Here is a 13,842-nt window from a genome sequence, read left to right on the forward strand (position 1 = left end):
CTCATGAATAGTGAGATCATGACCTGGGCTGAAGTAAGTAGTTTAACCGACTGAGCCACCTATAGGCACCCCTGTTAATATATGTCTAAATGTATATATTTAGAGTACGTACAAATTGACTTTTTAATTGGATAGTTAAGATAAGTGAAATTGGACACTCATAGATATAAAATATTTTTTTAACAAAGACTTCCAAAAAATAGAATGTACATATAGTGTATCATTACAGTCTAGATTATAGGAAAACTTACAGAAAAACATATATCAAGATGGTAAAATTCCATCATTATGGATGAGACTTCAGGGGTGCCTGGGTGGCTCAGTCGGTTAAGCATCCAACTTTGGCTCAAGTCATGATCTTGCAGTTGTGAGCTCATGCCTGGTGTCAGGCTCTGTGCTCACAGCTCAGAGCCTGGAACCTGCTTTGGATTCTGCATCTCCCTCTCTCTCTGCCCCTCTCATACTCTGTCTCTCTCTCAAAAATAATGAAACATTAAAAGAAAAAATTTTAATGAAATAAAAAAAGTTAAAGCATTGTAATTATTTACCTTAAAAAATGGAGAAACAATATATAAAATTATTTATTGAAGTTCAAAGCAAAGCTTTAAGATAATTTAAGGTTATTATTGATCTTATGAAAATACTAGAAACATCTAAAATAATATTGAATTTTGCTGTTGCTGTAGTAAAAATGAGTTCATTGAGAAACTTTACATAAAATTCTGATTGAATTTTACACAGAACAGGCCAGTGTTAGACAATCTGGATTTTCAGCCAAAAGTTTAGAAGACTTTTTAGATATTTTAATTTGGCACTAATTCACTGTATTCACCTATCTCTGGATGATGTAATAAAAGATGTAAATCAAATAAATCACTTTTTTTTTAACTTTATTGATTCATTTTGAGAGAGTGCACATGTGAGTGGGGTAGGGGCAGAGAGAGGAAGAGAGATCATGACCTGAGCCAAGATCAAGAGTTGGACACTTAACCAACTGAGCCAGCCAGGAGCCCCTAAAATAAATCACTTTAAATAGTGTTGAATGTTTGATTTTATACCATATATAAAATAATCAAGGAGAATTAAATTATATGGTTGAAAAGCAGGGAATTGTGGTGCCTGGCTGGCTCAGTCAGTGGAACTTGAGATCCTTGATCTCGGAGCTGTGAGTTCGAGCCCCTCATTGGATGTAGAGATTGCTTAAAAATAAAATTAAGGGGCATCTGGGTGGCTTAGTCGGTTAAGCATCTGACTCTTGGTTTCAGCTCAGGTTATGATCTTGTGGTTTGTGAGCTCAAGCCCTGCATCAGGCTCTGTGCAGGCTTGGAGCCTGCTTGGGATCCTTTCCCTCTCTCACTCTGCCCTCTCTCTCTCTCTCTGTCTCTCTTTCTCTCTCTCAAAATAAATACACCTAATTTTTTTTAATATGTAAAAATAAAATCTTAGAAAAGAAAAGCAGGGAATTGAAATAAGACATATCAGAAGAATATTTGGACCTGGATGACATCCTATGCTGCAAAACCTTAAAAGGCTGTTCAGACATCGAGTCAAGCCTTGTATATTTGGTTTAATAGAAATTATGAAATTGAAGTAAACCTTTGGAAAATGAAATTTTCTTTAAAGATTTGGCTCTAATAATAATAAAAAAAAGATTTGACTCTAATAAACAGTATTCTAACAGATGTGATTTTTTTTCCCCCCAGCTTCACTGGAAGCTAGTTTTGGTTATTAAGGCTGACATGTTAATCCAATAATTGGTAAAAATGATTAAATACATAAAATTAAAGAAAGGAAACTATAAAAGACAAGTAAAAGATGTTACAGAAATGAAGAAATATGAAATATAAAACAAATACTCGATTCTATGAAAATTAAATTATCCAAGAAATTATATGAACATGCGTTGTTGTTTGATCATTAAAGTGAAATGAAAAATACAATGAAATTTCAAATTCTTTCAATCTTGGCCAAATTATAATTATGATGTGTTGGGGATTGAAGGTGAACAAGAATCAATAACATTAAGCTAAGTAATTAGTTATGGGATTCTAATAAATGACTTTTTGACTTAGTTGATAGTAAAACTATTATACATAGATTTCAGTATTATAAAGATTAAAACATTTCTTTTTTATTTTTGAAAGAGTACAAACAGGGGAGGGGCATAGAGAGAGTGGGGAACAGAGAATCTGAAGTGGGCTCTGTGCTGACAGCCGTGAGCCCAACGTGGGGCTTGAACCCACGAACCATTAGATCATGACTGAGCTGAAGTTGGACGTTTAACTGACTGAGCCACCCAGGTGACCCTACGGTTTTTCATTTTTAAGTAATCTCTATACTCAGCATGGGATCAAGAATCATGTGCTCTACCAACTGAGCCAGCCAGGTACCCCAGTTTGAACATTTTCAAAGCATTTTTTTCTTTTCTTTTCTTTTTTTTTTTTTTAACATTTATTTATTTATTTTTGAGAGACAGAGGAGTGAGAGAGGATCAGAGAAAGAGGGAAAGAATCCGAAGCAGTTTCCAGGCTCTGAGCTGTCAGCACAGAGCCTGACGCGTGAGATCACGGTCTGAGCTGAAGTCAGACGCTGAACCGACTGAGCCACTCAGGTGCCCCTCAAAGTATTTTTTAATATAATTCCGTAGAAGCTGAGCTATAAATTGTCTACGTCTTGAAACTATATCATTGACTCTTGATTGAAGGAGGAAGTTTTTGGAAGAGTCTGACTATTCCCTGTGTTAAACCATTGCAGGGCTACATTTATCTAAGTAACAATTGTATCAAACAAAAAATAACATGAGAATTTCTCAAAATCAACCAAAGACTTGGTAATTAGGAAAATAATTTCATAGCACACCTGGGTGGCTCAGTTGGTTAAGCGTCCGACTTCGGCTCAGGTCACGATCTCATGGTCCGTGAGTTCGAGCCCCGTGTCAGGCTCTGTGCTCAGAGCCTGGATCCTGTTTTGGATTCTGTGTCTCCATCTCTCTCTGCCCCTCCCCCGCTCATGCTCTGTCTCTCTCTGTTTTTCAAAAATAAATAAAACATTAAAAAAAAAAAAAGATGATTTTATTTCTTTTAGGTGCCTGGGTGGCTCAGTCCCTTAAGTGTCTGATTTCTGCTTGGGTCATGATCTCATGGTTCATGGGTTTGAGCGCCACATTAGGCTTGCTGCTGTCAGCACAGAACCTGCTTCAGATCCTCTGTCTCCTTCTCTCCCCCACTTGAGAGAGTGCTCTCTCTCTCTCTTCTGTCTTTTATTTTCATTTATTTTACTTGAGAGAGAGAGAGAGAGAGTCCCCATGGGGAGGGGTGGGTAGAGGGAGAGAGAAAGAGAATCTCAAGCACTTAGCACAGAGCCTGACTCTGGGATCAATCCCGTGACCCTGGGATCATGACTTGAACCGAAACTGAGAGTTGGATGCTCAACCAACTGACCCACCCAGGCACCCCAAGATTTTGGTTTTAAAAGGTCTCTACACCCAATGTCGGCCTGAACGCACAACCCCGAGATCAAGGGTCACACACTCCACAACTGAGGCAGCCAGGGATCCATCTCTTTTTTTTTTTAAGGTGGCTTTTTGAGGGATGCCTGGGTAGCTCAGTGGGTTAAGCGACCGACTTCGGCTCAGGTCATATCTCAGTTTGTGAGCTTGAGCCCCACATCAGGCTCACTACTGTCACTGCAGAGCCTGCTTCAGATCCTCTGTCCTCCCCTCTCTCTTCCACTCCCTCCCCCTCAAAAATAAACATGTAAAAATAAATAAAGTGGCTTGTTGACTGGGATGTTTTGAGAATTTTCAAAGACAGAAGTGAGTCTGATAAAAACTACAAATTACCTTACTTCCATTTAGTGCTTTATCCATTTGACTCTGCTGTATTTTCAAATTGCACATTTTCATCTTCATATGCTTCTTTGCTGTTATTGCAATTTGTCTGGGATCTTTCAAATCAGTTGAATAGCTAATAGCGTCCACACATCACAAGTGAATTCACAGTCTCATGTTATCTTCTAAACTTATCTAACGAACTGCAAGTTTGCTGTCATTCTCTGCAACCCAAAAGTGGGTTGGTGGCCTTATGGTCATGGCCAGACCGCTATGGCAGCAATATGAGCCCCCGAGATTCCTGAGGAGGTCAAGTTCAGGAAAATGCTTGGTGAGTAAATGTTCTTCAATTCTACAAATGTGTACAGACTAATTATATGCTGGGTCCTGCAGTTGCAACAATGAGTAAAGTAGCTAGGGCCCAGATAAATATTAAAGTGCTAAGTGCTATGATAGGGGCAGGCACAAGCTGCTATGGGGCATGAAGGAGGGGCGCCTGACTCAGAAGTGACTGGCTATGTTGGGGAAGGCAGGGAACATTATTTTGAATAGCCTTAAAAAGTACCACCAAGAAGTCAGCTTTTCATGAAGAAGACAGAAAGGGCAAACAGGAGGAGAAAACAGCAAGAGTAAATGACCCAAAGCAGAGTGTCATGATGTGTCTGGGAACACAGAAGTGAAAAGAAGGAGGCAGAGCGTGACTCCTCACCTTCCAGTCGGCAATCCCACTAGGCAGATCAGGTTTCCACTTGCCTGTGGTGACAGAATTAAGGAGTGACAGAGCAGCTAGGATGCAAATCCAGACCTTCTGGCCCCATGTACACTTTACACCATTGTTACCTAGGCACAATACAGTCCGAGAGAGGAGGACTATTCTGAGTTAACATCTAACAGGAATACAAATACAATGTTACAATAGTGCTTTGATGTCAGATCTGTCTGAAAGTGATGGCATAAAGTCTTTTAACAATGATCTGTGGCTCGGGTGCCTAGCTGGCTCAGTTGGTGGACTGTGTGATTCTTGATCTTTGGGTTGTGAGTTTGAACCCCACGATGGGTGTAGAGATTAGTAAAAAAATAAATAAGCTTTAAAAAATAAATAAACAATGAGATAGCGTTTCACAAAGAGATTAAAAAAGTCTGGTAAGACCAAGTTTGGTGAGGATGAGAAGAAACAGAAAGTGTTGTGTTTGCTGTGGAGAGTATGAAGTAGTGAATCCACTTTGGAGGGCAATTTAGCAATACCTAGAAAAGCCGAATGGGTATATATCCTCAATCCAGCAATTCCAATTATAGGTATATATTCCCGAGATTCTTCTGCACACATATCCAAGGAGACATGAACAAGAATTTTCATTTCACCATTGTTTCTAATAGCAAGAACTGGAATAAACTAAATGTCCAACAGGGGAATGGACAAATTGTGATATATTCATATACAGGGACACCATACATGAGTTAAAATGAATGGGTCAGGGACACCTGGCTGGGCTCATTTGGTAGAGTGTGTGACTCCTAATCTCAGGGTGGTGAGTTCCAGCCTCATGTTGGAGTAGAGTTTACTCAAAATAATTTTGTTTAAGAGCACGTGGGTGGCTCAGTCGGCCAAGCATCTGACTTTGGCTCAGGTCATGATCGCACGGTTCGTGAGTTGGAGCCCTTTATCAGGCTCTGCACTGACAGCACAGAGCCTGCTTCGGTTCCTGTCCCACTCTCTCTCTGCCCCTCCCCAGCTCGTGCTTTCTCTCTGTCTCAAAAATAAATAAAAACATCAAAAAAATCAAAATAATTTTTTAAAAAATATGTGTTAAAAAGGGGTGCCTGGCTGGCTCAGTCAGAAGAGCATAGGACTCTTGGGGCACCTGAGTGGCTCAGTCGGTTAAGCGTCTGACTTCGGTTCAGGTCATGATCTTGTGGTTTGTGAGTTTGAGCCCCATGTTGGGCTCTGTGCTGACAGCTCAGAGCCTGGAGCCTGCTTCAGAGTCTGTGTCTCCTTCTCTCTCTGCCCCTCCCCCACTTGTGCTCTGTCTCTCTCTCCCTATCAAAAATAAATAAATGTAAAAAAAAAAAAAAATTTAAAAAAGAGCATAGGACTCTTGATCTTGAGGTTGTGGGTTCAAACCTCAGTCTGGGTGTAGAGATTACTAAAAAAAAATAATAAACTTAAAAATATAATAATATTTGTTTAAAAAATTAAAATAGAATGAACTAAGCTACATCAGTCAATAAGCATAAATTTAAAAAATATGTTGAGTGAGGATGGGTCACCTGGGTTGCTCAGTGGGTAGAGCATGGGACTCTTGATCTCAGGCTCCTGAGTTCAAGCCCCACGTACAACTTAAATTAAAAAGATAGGGGCACCTGGGTGTCTCAGTCAGTTAGGTGTCTGACTCTTGATTTTGGCTGAGGTCATGATTTTATGGTTCATGAGATTGAGCCCCATGTCAGGCTCTGCACCTGCTTGGGATTCTCTCCCCCTCTCTCTGGCCCCACCCCACCTCTCAAAATAAATAAATAAACTTCATAAATAAATGAATAAATAAATAAATAAATAAATAAATAAATAATATGTTGAGTGAAAAAACCAATTTGCAAAACATGTAAGGTATGCCATCTACATAAAACTTGAAAAATAAAACACATTGTGCTATATATTTTTAATACAATCCTTTGGATTAATAATATAAAGACATGTGTGGGTAAGGGAAAATGCTGAATTTAGATAAGAGATTATGATTACTTGGGGGAGGTGGGAGGGAGAAGGGCTAATGGAATAGGGAGATAGATGTTTTATTTCATTTAAAAAAATAAAGCAAATATGGATAAAGAACTTAATAGAAGAGTGGTTGATAAAATGGTATTTATGTTATTGTCTGTATTGAAATACTTTACAAAATTTTGAAAAACGAGGAAACTAACAGTTTATTTGTAACATGAGGGTGTTGCCTTATCAATGTTTTCTAAAACACTAGTTTGCAGCCCATTAGAATGTTGTGAAATCAATTTAATATTTTTTAATTACTAATTTTTTAATTTTTTATTATTTGACATATAACATTGTATAATTTTAAAGCTTTTTAAAATGTTTTATTTATATTTGAGGTTGGGGAGGAGCAGAGACAAAGAGGGACAGAGGATCCGAAGCAGGCTCTGAGCTGATAGCACTGAGCCTGATGCTGGGCTGGAACTCACAAACCTTGAGATCATGACCCAAGCTGAGGTCGGATGCTCAACCAACTGATCCACCCAGGTACCCCTAACATTGTGTAAATTTTAAGTGTACAACATGGGGGTGTTGTCTGTATTCATTCTAATGTACATTAGATCTATAGTACTTATTTACCAACGGATGCAATTTTGTACTCTGAAACATCTCTCCTATTCCCATACCTCTCAGCCCATGGCAATTAGTTTTACTCTGTTTTTATGAGTTTGGCTCTTTTAGATTCCACATATAAGTTATATCATACAGTATGTCTTTCTCTGTCTGACTTATCTCACTTAGCATAATGTCTATAAGGTTCATCCACATGCTGCAATGGCAGGATCTCCTTTCTCAAGGCTGAATAATATTCCATTGTATGTATATACCATGTCTTTATCTATTCATCCACTGACAGATGCTTAGGTTGTTTCCGTATCTTGGCTATTGTTAATAATGCTGCAATATACCTGGGAAACTTTTCATTTCCTTTGGGTATATACCTAGAAGCTGATTTGCTGTATCATATGGTAATTCCATTTTTTAAATTCTTTGAGGAGCCTCCATATTGTTTTCAATAGTGGCTGAACCCAGTTACATTCCTATCAACAGTATACAAGGGTTCCCTTTTCTCCACATCTTTGCTAACATTTGTTATCTCGTCTTCTTATGCTATCCATTCTAATAGGTATGAGGTGATATCTCACTATGGTTTTGATTTACATTTCCCTGATGACTGGAGATGCTGAGCATCTTTACATGTACCTGTTGGCCACCTGGAGGTCTTCTTTGAAAAAAAAAATATTTAATTTCTTTGCCTATTTTTTTTCTAGATTTTATTTATAAACAAGCTCTACACCCAACATGGGGCTCGAACTTACAACTGAGAGATCAAGAGTCGCATGCTCTGTTGACTGAGCCAGCCAGGTGCCTCTCTCTGCCTATTTTTAAATCAGATTTTGTAGTGTTGTTATTAAGTTGCATGAGTTCTTTATTTTGAATATTAACCTTTTATGCCGTGTACGCTTTACAAACATTTTCTCCCATTCAGTAGGTTGTCTTTTCATTTTGTTGATTGTTTCTTTTGTTGTGTAGAAGATTTTAAGTTTGATATAGTTCCACTTGTGGACTTTTGCTCTTGTTGTTTGTGCTTTTGGTGTTATTTAAGTGACTAATTATTAAAATAAAATAGAAGATAGGAGCTGCATTGCACATAGTAAGGATAAATAGCTCTTAAAAATTTTGTTTCAATTATGTATAGATTGTGTGTGTGTGTGTGTGTGTGTGTGTGTGTGTGTGTAAGATGTGTGGGATGATAACTACATGTCCTGGTTGGCCTGTGAAAGTCCTGATTTATGCCTATTAATACAGGGTGATTTTATTTTTTATTTTATTATATTTTTAAAATGTTTATTTTTGAGAGAGAATGTGAGCAGGGGAGGGGCAGAGAGAGAGAGAGAGAGAGAGAAGCCCAAGCAGGCTCTTCACTTGTCAGCACAGAACCTGATGCGGGACTTGATCCCACAAACCGTGAGATCATGACCTGAACCGAGATCAAGAGTCAGACATTTAACCTACTGAGCCACTCAGGTGCCCCCAGGGTAATTTTTAATAGTGTTCTCTTTCAGTCTAAAAGTTTCTGGTTCATATCCTCTGTCTCTCTCTCCCTCTCTCTGCCCTTCCCTTACTCGTGTTCTCTCTCTCTGTCTCTCAAAAAAAAAAAAAAAAAAATTAAAAAAGAAAAAAAAAGATTTAAAAGAGTCCTGGTTTAGGGCAATAAATTATATGCTCACTCTGGTTCTAGATCTTGATGTAAATTTACTATGGAGTGCAGTTTAAAGAAAAGGACATGAAAAAAACCTAGCTTAGATGACATCTGAAGCACCATTCTTTCTACACATGAGTGGGATTGCACCAGAATTCCATTGTCCAAAATGCAGAGGAAGTCCATGTATCAAAATGCTAGGTGGTGAAATCTCTTACAATCATGGGTCATATTTACATATTTATTCATTATGTGCATATTTTCTAACATGAATAAAAGTTCTCATTTACTGAGTGCTTACAATATACTAATTATCACGCAAAGTTGTTTTACATGTATTATCTCAATTCTCACAAGTCCTCTCACACATGGATTCTATTCTTTTCCCCATTTATAGATTAGGAAATGGACACAATTAAATGACTTACCCCAAATCACACAGATGGTATGTGGTTGAGCATCTGACTTTGCTGTGAAATATCATTTTGGAGTAGAGGGGAATTTCTAATGAGTCCTTAGAAATTATCTTCCTTTGGAATATATTAAGGGTTGATTGTCTAAAAAGTACCCATCACCCTTACATGAATGGTTCTGGGTTGAAATCGTCCAAAAAAGATTTGGTGAGAAACGGGTGGTGGAGGAACTCGTGGTTGGCTCAGTGGGTGGAGCTTAAGATTCTTGATTTTGGGGTTGTGAGTTCAAGCCCCAGGTTACCTGTGGAGACCACTTAAAAATAGAAAGAAAGAGGGGCGCCTGGGTGGTTCAGTCTGTTGAGTGTCCAACTTCGGCTCAGGTCGTGATCTCACAGCTCGTGAATTCAAGCCCTGCGTCGGGCTCTGTGCTGACAGCTCAGAGCCTGGAGCCTGCTTCAGATTCTGTGTCTCCGTCTCCCTGCCCCTCCCCCACTCTCTCTCTCAAAAGTAAGTAAACACTAAGAAAGAAAGAAAGAAAGAAAGAAAGAAAGAAAGAAAAGAGGGGAGGGCATGGGAGGGGAGGGAAGGAAAGAAATATGTGGTGGAAGTGAGGCTTGCTCTCTGAAGGCTATCTTGACTAGATACAGATGGTGAGAGACAAGGATTCCAGCTCGTCCTTTCCTTTTCGCTTGGACTCATGCTCTAGTTCTTGCCTGAGGGCCCTGCTGACCAATAGTGACCCCATTTTGACCACCAGATGCAGAGTCAGTAGTCTTTGCTGCTACTCCCACAATTATGGGTGCTCTTGTTCTTATAATGAATCCATTAGTTCATAATATTCATAGTGGTTCTGTTCCCTAATTGAATCCTAATTGAGCTATGGGCTTTATTCGTGTAGCTTAAGTATGAACAAGAACTTTTATTGTTTTAAAATTATAATAGTAAGACTTCATTGTAGAAAGTGCGCCAAATGTAGAGAAGCAAAAAGAAAAAATATTAACTGTAATCCCTCCAACAAAAGTTAATTGTTAACTGACTGTTAACCCATTGTTTCTTAACCTTTTTTAATAGAGTGGAACCATATAGTTCATACAGTTTCATTTATTTATATTTCTTTTATTTTTATTTTATTTATTAATATTTTTAAATTATTTTTAATGTTTATTTTTGAGAGAGAGAGAGAGGGAAAACATGAGCAGGAGAGGGGCACAGAGGGGAGGGGGACAGAGGATTCATAGTGGGCTTTGCGCTGACAGCAGTGAGCCTGAGCCCGATATGGGGCTTGAACTCACAAACCGCAAAATCATGACCTGAGGCAAAGTCAGATGCTTAACCAACTGAGCCACCCAGGTGCCCTAATTTATTTTTATTTTTTAAATTTTTTTAATGTTTATTTTTGAGAGAGAGCGAGAGAGAGCAAGTGAACAGGTGGAAGCAGGGGAGGGGCAGAGAGAGAGGGAGCCAGAGAATCCAAAGCAGGCTTCAGGGTCTGAGCTGTCAGCACAGAGCCTGACACGGGACTTGAACTCATGGACCATGAGATCATGACTTGAGCTGAAGTCAGATGCTTACCTAACTGAGCCACCCAGGCGCCCCCCAATTTATTTTTATCTTTTAAAATGTTTTATTTATTTATTTTGAGAGAAAGAGAGAGAGTGTGAGCAGGGGAGGAGCAGAGAGAAAGAGAGTATCCCAAGCAAGCTCTGAGCTGTCAACACAGAGCCCGATATGGGACTCGATCCTACTAATGGTAATATCATGATCTGAGCTGAAATCAGAAGTCAGAGGCTTAACTGACTGAGCCATCCAGGAGGCCCTGTTTCATATATTAAAAAAAAGTTGTATGCACTACTTATAACAGATTTTCAGGTTATTAAATACTATGCAACATCTATTTTAGTGACTGGATGATATTTCTTTGCATGAACATGTTTTAATTTACTTTACTACTAAGACATTTAGATGGCTGCTGGTTTTTTACTATTTAAGCAAAGCTTTCATGAGCATTCTTATAACTAAGTCTTAGCTCTCTGTCCTTAGATAAATTACTAGACAGAATTTCTGGGTCAGAGCATATATAAAATTAAAGACTTTATTTATTTATTTATTTATTAAATGTTTATTTATTTATTTTGAGAGAGAGAGAGTGAGCATATGCGAGCAGGGGAAGGGCAGAGAGCAGGGGAGAGAGAATCCCAAGCAGGCTCTGCGATGTCAGTGCAGAACCTGATGAGAAGCTTGAACTCATGAACCATGAGATCATGACCTGAGCTGAAAACAAGAGTCGGCTGCTTAACCAACTGAGCTACCCAATCGCCCCCCAAATTAAGGACTTTAATACATATTGCCAAGTTTCTCTCTGGGTAAGTTGAAACAATTTTATATTCTCACCAATAACATATTACAGTTTGTGGTTTCTCTCTACCTCAGCCCAAGCTAGGAATTATCATTAAAAATATTCTTTGAGGGGCTCCTGGGTGGCTCAATCGATTAAGCCTTCAACTTGGGCTCAGGTCATGATCTCATGGTTCATGGGTTTGAGTCCTGTGTCGGGCTCTGTGCTGACAGCTCAGAGCCTGGAGCCTGCTTTGGATTCTGTCTCCCTCTTTCTCTGCCCTTTCCCTGCTCTCTCTCTCACAAAAATAAATAAACATTAAAAACAAAAAATTAAAAAAAATTTTTTTCTTTCATGGTGTCTAATAAGGTTTAATTTTTTTAAAACTTTGGTTTTAATGTTTATTTATTTTTGAGAGAGAGAGAGAGAGAGTGCGTGCAAGTCAGGGAGGGGCAGAGGGAGAAGGAGACACAGAATCCAAAGCAGGCTGCAGGCTCCAGGCTCCAAGCTGTCAGCACAGAACCGGACACAGGACTCAAACCCATGAACCATGAGATCATGACTTGAACTCACTAACCATGAGATCATGACTCATGACCTGAGCCGAAGTTGGATGCATAACAGGCTGAGCCACACAGGTGCCCCGAGGTTGAATGTTTTTTACTTAAGAAAATATAGTTCCAATTTATGCCAGCCTATTTTTTGTCCTATTTAGGTTTTTGTACTTTGCGTTTACTTGCACAAGTGGAATAGTATTTGTAATGTTAGAATAGTTTCCTCAGTTTCTGGGGGTTTTTTTCAATTCTATTTATGGTGATTAGATATACAGAATTTAAAACTTTTATTTTTTTTATTTTTTAAGTAATCTTTACACCCAACATGAGGCTCAAGCCCACAACCCCTAGATCAAGAGTCACATGCTTCACCTAATAAGCCAGCCAGGCCCGCCATATAAACAGCTTTTTTCAATGTAGTCAAATCTAGAGGTATCTGGGTGACTTAGTTGGTTGAGTGTCTGACCCTTGATTTTGGCTCAGGTCATGATCCTGAGTTGTGGGATTAAGCCCCACATCCAGTTCTGGGCTTACAGTGTGGAGCCTGCTTGGGATTCTCTTGTCTTGCAAATAAATAAATAAAATTACAGAACATATTTTAAAAATGTAGTCAAATCTATCAATGTATGGATTTTCTTTTTCTTTTTTTTTCTTTTTACATTTTTTTTTTAATGTTTATTTTCTGAGACAGAGAGACAGAGCATGCGTTGGGGAGGGACAGAGAAAGAGAGGGAGACACAGAATCAGAAGCAGGCTCCAGGCTCTGAGCTGGCAGCACAGAGCCCGACGTGGGGCTCGAACCCACAAACCATGAGATCATGACCTGAGCCGAAGTCGGTCACTCAACCGACTGAGCTACCCAGGCGCCCCTGGATTTTATTTTTCATGTCATGCCTAGAGTAAAGGCCTTCTACAATCTAAGATTATTTTCTCTTGTATTTTCTTTTAGTACCTTTACAGTTTAATTCTGTATTTTTGGTAAATGGTATGGGAAACACTTTTCACCCCAAAAGACTAAGCACTTGCCCCCTAAGCCACCTTTTTAATAACGTCTTATATACATATTCTGTTTGAAGATTGTCTACTTCTTTGCTTTTTTTTTTCTATTTCTGTATACATATTACTGTTTTATACTTTTTAAATGTTAATGTTTATTCATTTTTTGAGAAACAGAGAGAGAGAGAGACACAGCATGAGCAGGGGAGGGGCAGAGGAAGAGGGAGACACAGAATCTGACGCAGGCTCCAGGCTTTGAGCTGTCAGATGAGCCTGATCTGGGGCTCAAACTCATGAAGTATGAGATCATGACCTGAGCTGAAGTCGTATGCTTAACCAACTGAGCCACCTGGGTGCCCCTACTGTTTTATACTTTATTCTTCATCTTAGTATTTATTATGTTCTAGTCAATACAGGAAATTTTGTAGTGGGAAAATTTGCCTTTAACAATTTAATATCAGATGACTCAAGAGGCACCCTTGGGGCACCTGGCTGGCTCAATCTATATAGCATGCAACTCTTGATCTTAGGATTGTGGGTTTGAGCCCCACCTTGGGTGTAGAGATTACTTAAAAATGAAAAAAATTCTTTTTTAAATTTTTTTTTTCAACGTTTTTTATTTATTTTTGGGACAGAGAGAGACAGAGCATGAACGGGGGAGGGGCAGAGAGAGAGGGAGACACAGAATCGGAAACAGGCTCCAGGCTCTGAGCCATCGGCCCAGAGCCCGACGCGGGGCTCGAACTCA

The sequence above is a fragment of the Puma concolor genome, chromosome A3 (genome assembly GCF_028749965.1).
Source record: "Puma concolor isolate L17-30 chromosome A3, mPumCon1.1.hap2, whole genome shotgun sequence".
Lineage (NCBI taxonomy): Eukaryota > Metazoa > Chordata > Mammalia > Carnivora > Felidae > Puma > Puma concolor.